Raw genomic sequence first — 7,539 nt, 5'->3', positions numbered from 1 at the left:
TGAGCCCCTGTGGCACTGCTGAGCCCCTTTGGCACTGCCTGATGCCAAGCCCCAAGCTGCTGAGCCCCTCTGGCACTGCTGAGCCCCTGTGGCACTGCCAGGGGCAGGAACCTGGCTCTGGCTTTGCAGTGTCCCCAGAGTGAAGCCTCCCCAAGAGGAGAAGTCTTTAACCCTGGGCTTGCTGGGGGGCAGCTGGGGAGAGCTCCTCCCTGGCAGCTCCTGGGGGCTGTGAGACCTCTCAGGGCTCCTTGGCCCCCCCAGGAACTCCTCTGCACAGCAGGGGCTGCAGGGGGAACCTGGGCTGGGGGTTGGAAGCCTTCCTGGGGGATGTTCAGGGATGGAGCTGGGCTGGAAGGGAGTTCAGAGCTGAGCCAGCTCTGGCCTCATCCAGCCTGGCCTGGAACACCTCCAGGCAGGGGGCAGCCACAGCCTCCCTGGGCAGCCTGTGCCAGGCTCTGCCCAGCCTCACTTCTCCCTCACCTCCAGTCCCAGGCTCCTCCATGGCTCCCTGGCACGTGGAGGTGGTGTCCCTGGTGCCCAGGGGCAGCACAGAGGCAGCAGCATGGCTGAGGCTCTGCTCTGGGCACCACAGGGCCAGGGCTTCCCTGGCAGCCTTGGGCAGAGCCTTTGAGCCCCTCCCCAGCTCCCTGGCACCTCTGGGCCTGGGCTTCATTGCCTCTCCCTCCCCACCCCCTCCCAGGCTGCTGCACAGAGGGTTTGGGCACTCCTCCTGAGCTCAGCAGCACAAAGCTGATGGCAGCTGGGCACAGAGGTGCCAGCTTGAGAGGACAGCCAGCAGAAAGCTGTTGGCAGCAGTGCAGGCCTGGCACCCAGCTCAGAGGGTGGCATCCCCCTCCCCCCCCCAGCTCCTGGAGGAGGAAACCCTCCCCCCACAGCAGCCCTGGCAGCTGGGACATGGGGAGGAGGGCACAGGGATGGGTGCCCAGTGCTGAGCCTCTGCTGTGCCCACCCATGTGCCCACCCCTGCCCCTGCTGTGCCCACCCCTGCCCCTGCTTCCCAGCTCTGCTGTTCAGGCCACAGGCTGGCTCAGCCCAGAGGTGGCCTCCAGCCTCCTGCCATGGGCAGGGACACCTCCCAGCTGCACTCAAGGCCTCATCCAGCCTGGGATCTGCACCCACCCCAAGGGGAAAGAGCTCCCTCCTGGGCCAGGGGATGTGGGTCTGGGGGCATGGAGCAGGGCAGGGAGCCTTGGCAGGACCCCTGGGGGTTCCACCTCTGCTCAGAGAGGGCTGAGGAGCAGCCTTGTGGTGGAGCACAGAGGAGGAGACACCAGAGGAGCAAAGCACACAATGAACAGCAGGGCATGGAGCAGGGCAAGGAGCAGGGCAAGGAGCAGGGCAAGGAGCAGGGCATGGAGCAGGGCATGGAGCAGGGCAAGGAGCAGGGCATGGAGCAGGGCATGGAGCAGGGCAAGGAGCAGGGCATGGAGCAGGGCAAGGAGCAGGGCATGGAGCAGGGCAAGGAGCAGGGCAAGGAGCAGGGCATGGAGCAGGGCATGGAGCAGGGCAAGGAGCAGGGCAAGGAGCAGGGCATGGAGCAGGGCATGGAGCAGGGCAAGGAGCAGGGCATGGAGCAGGGCAAGGAGCAGGGCATGGAGCAGGGCATGGAGCAGGGCAAGGAGCAGGGCAAGGGGCAGGGCAGGGAGCAGGGCAGGGAGCCTTGGCAGGACCCCTGGGGGTTCCACCTCTGCTCAGAGAGGGCTGAGGAGCAGCCTTGTGGTGGAGCACAGAGGGAGAAGGCACCAGAGGAGCAAAGCACTCAATGAACAGCAGGGCATGGAGCAGGGCATGGAGCAGGGCAAGGAGCAGGGCAGGGAGCAGGGCAGGGAGCAGGGCAAGGAGCAGGGCATGGGGCAGGGCATGGGGCAGGGCAAGGAGCAGGGCAGGGAGCAGGGCAAGGAGCAGGGCAAGGAGCAGGGCATGGGGCAGGGCAAGGAGCAGGGCAGGGAGCAGGGCAAGGAGCAGGGCAAGGAGCAGGGCAGGGAGCAGGGCAAGGAGCAGGGCAAGGAGCAGGGCATGGAGCAGGGCAAGGAGCAGGGCAAGGAGCAGGGCATGGAGCAGGGCAAGGAGCAGGGCACGGAGCAGGGCACGGAGCAGGGCAAGGAGCAGGGCAAGGAGCAGGGCATGGAGCAGGGCAAGGAGCCTTGGCAGGACCCCTGGGGGTTCCACCTCTGCTCAGAGGGGACTGAAGAGCAGCCTTCAGGTGGAGCACAGAGGAGGAGACACCAGAGGAGCAAAGCACTCAATGAACAGCAGGGCAAGGAGCAGGGCATGGAGCAGGGCAAGGAGCAGGGCAAGGAGCAGGGCAAGGAGCAGGGCAAGGAGCAGGGCATGGAGCAGGGCAAGGAGCAGGGCATGGAGCAGGGCAGGGAGCAGGGCATGGAGCAGGGCAAGGAGCAGGGCATGGAGCAGGGCAAGGAGCAGGGCATGGAGCAGGGCAGGGAGCAGGGCAGGGAGCAGGGCAAGGAGCAGGGCACGGAGCAGGGCAAGGGGCAGGGCAAGGAGCAGGGCATGGAGCAGGGCAAGGAGCAGGGCAAGGAGCAGGGCAGGGAGCAGGGCAGGGAGCAGGGCAGGGAGCAGGGCAAGGAGCAGGGCAGGGAGCAGGGCAGGGAGCAGGGCACGGAGCAGGGCAAGGAGCCTTGGCAGGACCCCTGGGGGTCCCACCTCTGCTCAGAGGGGATTGAAGAGCAGCCTTGTGGGGGAGCACAGAGGGAAGTGACACCAGGGGAGCCAAGCACACAGCCTGGGCAGCCCCCCCGGCGCCTGCAGCTGTGCCTGGGCTCGGGCTGAGCTGCAAGCAGGCTGCGGGGGGGAGCGCGGAGGGGACCCCAGCAGCGGGCAGCCGCGGGAGGAGGGGCAGCCCCCGGCCCCAGGGCTTACCTCCACCCACTTGCCGTCCGCTTCCATGAAGAGGACGCAGAAGGGGTCGGACTTGGAGGTGACATCCCTGTCCAGGAGGCTGTGGCCGCAGATGGAGAGCTCCACCCGGCACTGGGGGCCGCCGGGCGCCGCCGGCAGGGCGCTCACCGTCTGCGCCATGGCCGCTCCGGGCGCTCCTGCGGGGCAGAGGATGGCGGAGAGAAACCTCAGTGCCACCCCGGGAAGGCACCAAAGGGTCCGGCAGTGCCACCAGGCTGGGCCACCCCCAGGCGCTCAGGCTCGAAGGGATGCTTGGGAAGTGCCGAAGCCTCCTCGGCTCCGGAGCATCTGCACTGCCCTGCCCTGCCCTGCCCAGCAATGTCCAGCCCAGCCCTGCCCTGCCCCTGCATTGCCCAGCCCTGCCCTGCCCAGCAATGTCCAGCCCAGCCCTGCCCTGCCCCTGCATTGCCCAGCCCTGCCCTGCCCAGCAATGTCCAGCCCAGCCCAGCCCAGCCCTGCCCCTGCATTGCCCAGCCCTGCCCTGCCCTGCCCAGCAATGTCCAGCCCAGCCCTGCCCCTGCATTGCCCAGCCCTGCCCTGCCCTGCCCAGCAATGTCCAGCCCAGCCCAGCCCTGCCCCTGCATTGCCCAGCCCTGCCCTGCCCTGCCCAGCAATGTCCAGCCCAGCCCTGCCCCTGCATTGCCCAGCCCTGCCCTGCCCTGCCCTGCCCAGCCCTGTAATGTCCAGCCCAGCCCTGCCCCTACATTGCCCAGCCCTGCCCTGCCCTGCCCTGCCCAGCCCTGTAATGTCCAGCCCTGCCCTGCCCCTGCATTGCCCAGCCCTGCCCTGCCCTGCCCAGCAATGTCCAGCCCAGCCCAGCCCTGCCCCTGCATTGCCCTGCTCTGCCCTGCATTGCCCAGCCCTGCCCTGCCCTGCCTTGTCCTGCCCTGCCCCTGCATTGCCCTGCCCAGCTCTGCCCTGCCCTTCCCTGCCCTGCCCCACCCTGCCCTTCCCTGCCCTGCCCCTGCATTGCCCTGACCAGCCCTGTGATGCCCTGCCCAGCCCTGCCCTGCCCAGCCCTGCCCTGCCCTGCCCAGCCCTGTAATGTCCAGCCCTGCCCTGCCCCTGCATTGCCCTGCCCTGCTCCTGCATTGCCCTGCTCTGCCCTGCATTGCCCAGCCCTGCCCTGCCCCTGCATTGCCCTGCTCTGCCCTGCATTGCCCAGCCCTGCCCTGCCCTGCCTTGTCCTGCCCTGCCCTGCATTGCCCTGCCCAGCCCAGCCCTGCCCTGGCACCACCAGCTCCAGGGGAATCACAGACCCCCAGGGCTGGCAGGGCTGGGAGGGAGCTCAGGGCTCAGCGAGCTCCAAGCCCCTGCCATGGGCAGGGACCCCTCAGCCCACAGCAGGTTGCTCACAGCCACCTCCAGCCTGGCTGCAAACACCTCCAGGGCTGAGCAGGAGGCTTCCACCACCTCCCTGGGCAGCCTGGGCCAGGCTCTCACCACCCTCCTGCCCAACAACTTCTTCCTCACAGCCAATCTCCAGCTCCCCACTTCTCCTTTTGCTCCATCCCCCCCAGTCCTGGCCCTCCCTCACCCCCTCCAAAGTCCCTCCCCAGCTTTCCTGCAGCCCCCTGCAGCTCCTGGAAGGCCACCAGAAGGTCTCCCTGGAGCCTTCTCCTCTGCAGCCTGCACAACTCCAACTCTCTCAGGCTGTGCTCAGAGCAGAGCAGCTCCAGCCCTCTGCTCCCCCTCCTGGCCCTGCTCTGGACACCTCCCAGCCCCTCCAGAGCCTTCCTATCTCAGATGCATGCTGGGTGGGGGGTGGGGAGCAGAGAACCTCCAAGCTGCTTTGGGTTTGCTCCACAGAGCAACAGATTTTCAGGGGGAGGTGGAGTGGAGGCTCCACAGCATCCTGTGCCAGCCTGCTGGGGTTCCTTGGTGGGCAGCTGCCACACTCCCACACAGTCCTGGGCCACAGGAACTCCTCCCTTGCTGCCTGCTCCCAAGCTGGGCACCAGGGACCTAAGTTAGGAGAGCCAAGCTTCAGCCCTGCCCTGCTCCTGCTGCCCACCCCAGTGCTGCTCCAGGCCAGGCTGCTGGTGGCCTTCCTGCCCCCCTGGGCACCCCCTGGGCTCCTCTCCTGCTGCTGCCCCCCAGCACCCCCAGCTCCTTCTCTGCTGGGCACTTTGCAGCCTCTCTACCCCCAGCCTGGAGGCTTCCTGGGGTGGTTGGGAGCCAAGAGCAGGACCCAGCCCTTGGCTTAGCTAAATTCCTTCTTAGCTCCTCCTGTGCCCTGAGCCTGGGGAGCAGAGCCCAAGCCCCAGCTGGCTGCAGCCTCCCCCCAGGGAGCTGCAGAGAGCAAGGAGGTCTCCCTCAGCCTCCTCTGCTCCACACCAAACACCCCCAGGGCCCTCAGCTGCCCCTCCCCAGCCCTCTTCCCCAGCCCCTTCCCCACCTTGCTTGCCCTTCCCTGGCCCTGCTCCAGCCCCTCAGGCTCCTGCTGGCAGTGAGGAGCCCAGAGCTGAGCCCAGGGCTCAAGCTGTGGCCTCCCCAGTGCCCACTCCGGGGGCACCATCCCTGCCCTGCTCCTGCTGCCCACCCCAGTGCTGCTCCAGGCCCCCCTGGGCACCCCCTGGGCTCCTCTCCAGCTGCTGCCCCCCAGCACCCCCAGGACCTTCCCTGCCCAGCAGTTCTCCATGGCATTGATCACCAAATGCTTTGTCCTTCCCCTCCCTCCTCCTCCTCCTCTCTCCTCCCTGCACTTCCCTGAGCTTTGCCAGGTGAGCTGCACAGCAGAAGCAGAGCTGGTCCCCGGGCTGGGGGGGCTGCTGGTGGTGCCAGCCACCCTCCTCTCTGCAAAGAGCCTCTGGGGGTGGACTCCTTGGGCCCCAGGGCTTTGGCCAGGGCCCTGTGACTCACCAGGAGCTGCAGGGCCTCCCACACCTGCCTTGGGGCTCCCCTGCACCCCCTCTGGCTGCTGGGCAGTGGCTGCCAGGACCTCTGCCTTCCTCTGGCCTGGGGAGGCAGGGGCTGGGTGGAGGCAGAGCAGAAGCAGGGCTGCAGCTGCTCCCCACCCCACTCATCCTCAGGGGCTCAGCCCTTTCCCTCTCTTGCTCTGAGCATGCAAAGGGGGAGGGGGAAGAATGAAAAGGAGGAGGAGGAGGCTTAAGCTCTTTGCTTGAGCTGCAGCTGGCACCGTGGGCTCCAGAGGGCAGAGGCAGCTCCAGTGGGCAGGGGACCCTCAGAGCTCTGCTGGGGGATGAGCCAGGAGGACCTCAGAGGCACAGGGGGTGGGGGGCTGCCCACCCCTGCCCCTGCCTGGGGCTCACATCCCCCCACCCGGGTCTGGGGGGGGTGGAGGTGTGGATGTGGAGGGACAGCTCCTGGTGGCTTCATCCCTGGTCTGGGATGGAGGCTCCCTCAGGCAGTCTGCAGCTGGCACCAAGCTGGGTGGCAGAGGGCATCTGCTGGGAGGCTCTGCCCTGGCCAGGCTGAGGGCAGCTGTGTGAGGTTCAACCAAGCCAAGGGCTGGGTCCTGCTCTTGGCTCCCAGCCACCCCAGGGAGGCTCCAGGCTGGGGGCAGAGAGGCTGCAAAGTGCCCAGCAGAGAAGGAGCTGGGGGTGCTGGGGGGCAGCAGCAGGAGAGGAGCCCAGGGGGTGCCCAGGGGGGCAGGAAGGCCACCAGCAGCCTGGCCTGGAGCAGCACTGGGGTGGGCAGCAGGAGCAGGGCAGGGATGGTGCCCCTGGGGTGGGCACTGGGGAGGGCACAGCTTGAGCCCTGGGCTCAGCTCTGGGCTCCTCACTGCCAGCAGGAGCCTGAGGGGTTGGAGCAGGGCCAGGGAAGGGCAAGCAAGGTGGGGAAGGGGCTGGAGGAGAGGGCTGGGGAGGGACAGCTGAGGGCCCTGGGGGGGTTTGGTGTGGGGCAGAGGAGGCTGAGGGAGACCTCCTTGCTCTCTGCAGCTCCCTGGGAGGAGGCTGCAGCCAGCTGGGGTTGAGCTCTGCTCCCCAGCAACAAGCGACAGGACAAGAGGAACCAGCCTCAGGCTGTGCCAGGGGAGGCTCAGGCTGGCCAGGAGGAACAATCTCCCCCCAAGCAAAGGCTGTCAGGCACTGCCCCAGGCTGCCCAGGGGGAGGTGGTGCAGCCCCCAGCCCCGCAGGGGGTTGGAAGCTGCCTGGATGTGGTGCTGAGGGAGGTGGCTCAGCGGTGCTGCTGGGCCTGGGAGCTGCAGGGGATGCTCTCCAAGGTCCCCTCCAGCCTCCACACCTCCCTGGGCACCAACTGTCCCCCACTGGGGAGTGAGCTGCTCCAGGACCTCCTGCAGCAGCTCCTGGCTCCTCCACTCAGCTCAGGGCCTCCAGCACCACCTCGGTGCCAGCTGCTGGCTTGGCACTGAGCCCCCAGCCCGGGCTTGCTCCAGCCTGGGGCTCTTTGCTCTGCTCAGGCACCACTGCTGGCTGGGAGCTGGGCTGCTGGGAGCTGGGCTGGGGGTGAGGGATGAGGCTGGGGGTCAGGGCAGCCAACCACAGGCTCCAGCTTCAGGGAGCCCTGAGCTGAAAGCATCTCCTGCCCCCAGGGCTCTGGGCTCTTCCCCTCCTTACCTGCCAAGCTCTTTGCCTGGCCCTGGAACCAGGCTGATGTTCACCCCCTGGGCAGTC

Source organism: Dryobates pubescens, chromosome 19 (assembly GCF_014839835.1).
Source record: "Dryobates pubescens isolate bDryPub1 chromosome 19, bDryPub1.pri, whole genome shotgun sequence".
Lineage (NCBI taxonomy): Eukaryota > Metazoa > Chordata > Aves > Piciformes > Picidae > Dryobates > Dryobates pubescens.
The sequence above is the reverse complement of the archived record's forward strand: the minus strand, read 5'-3'. Positions refer to the sequence as shown.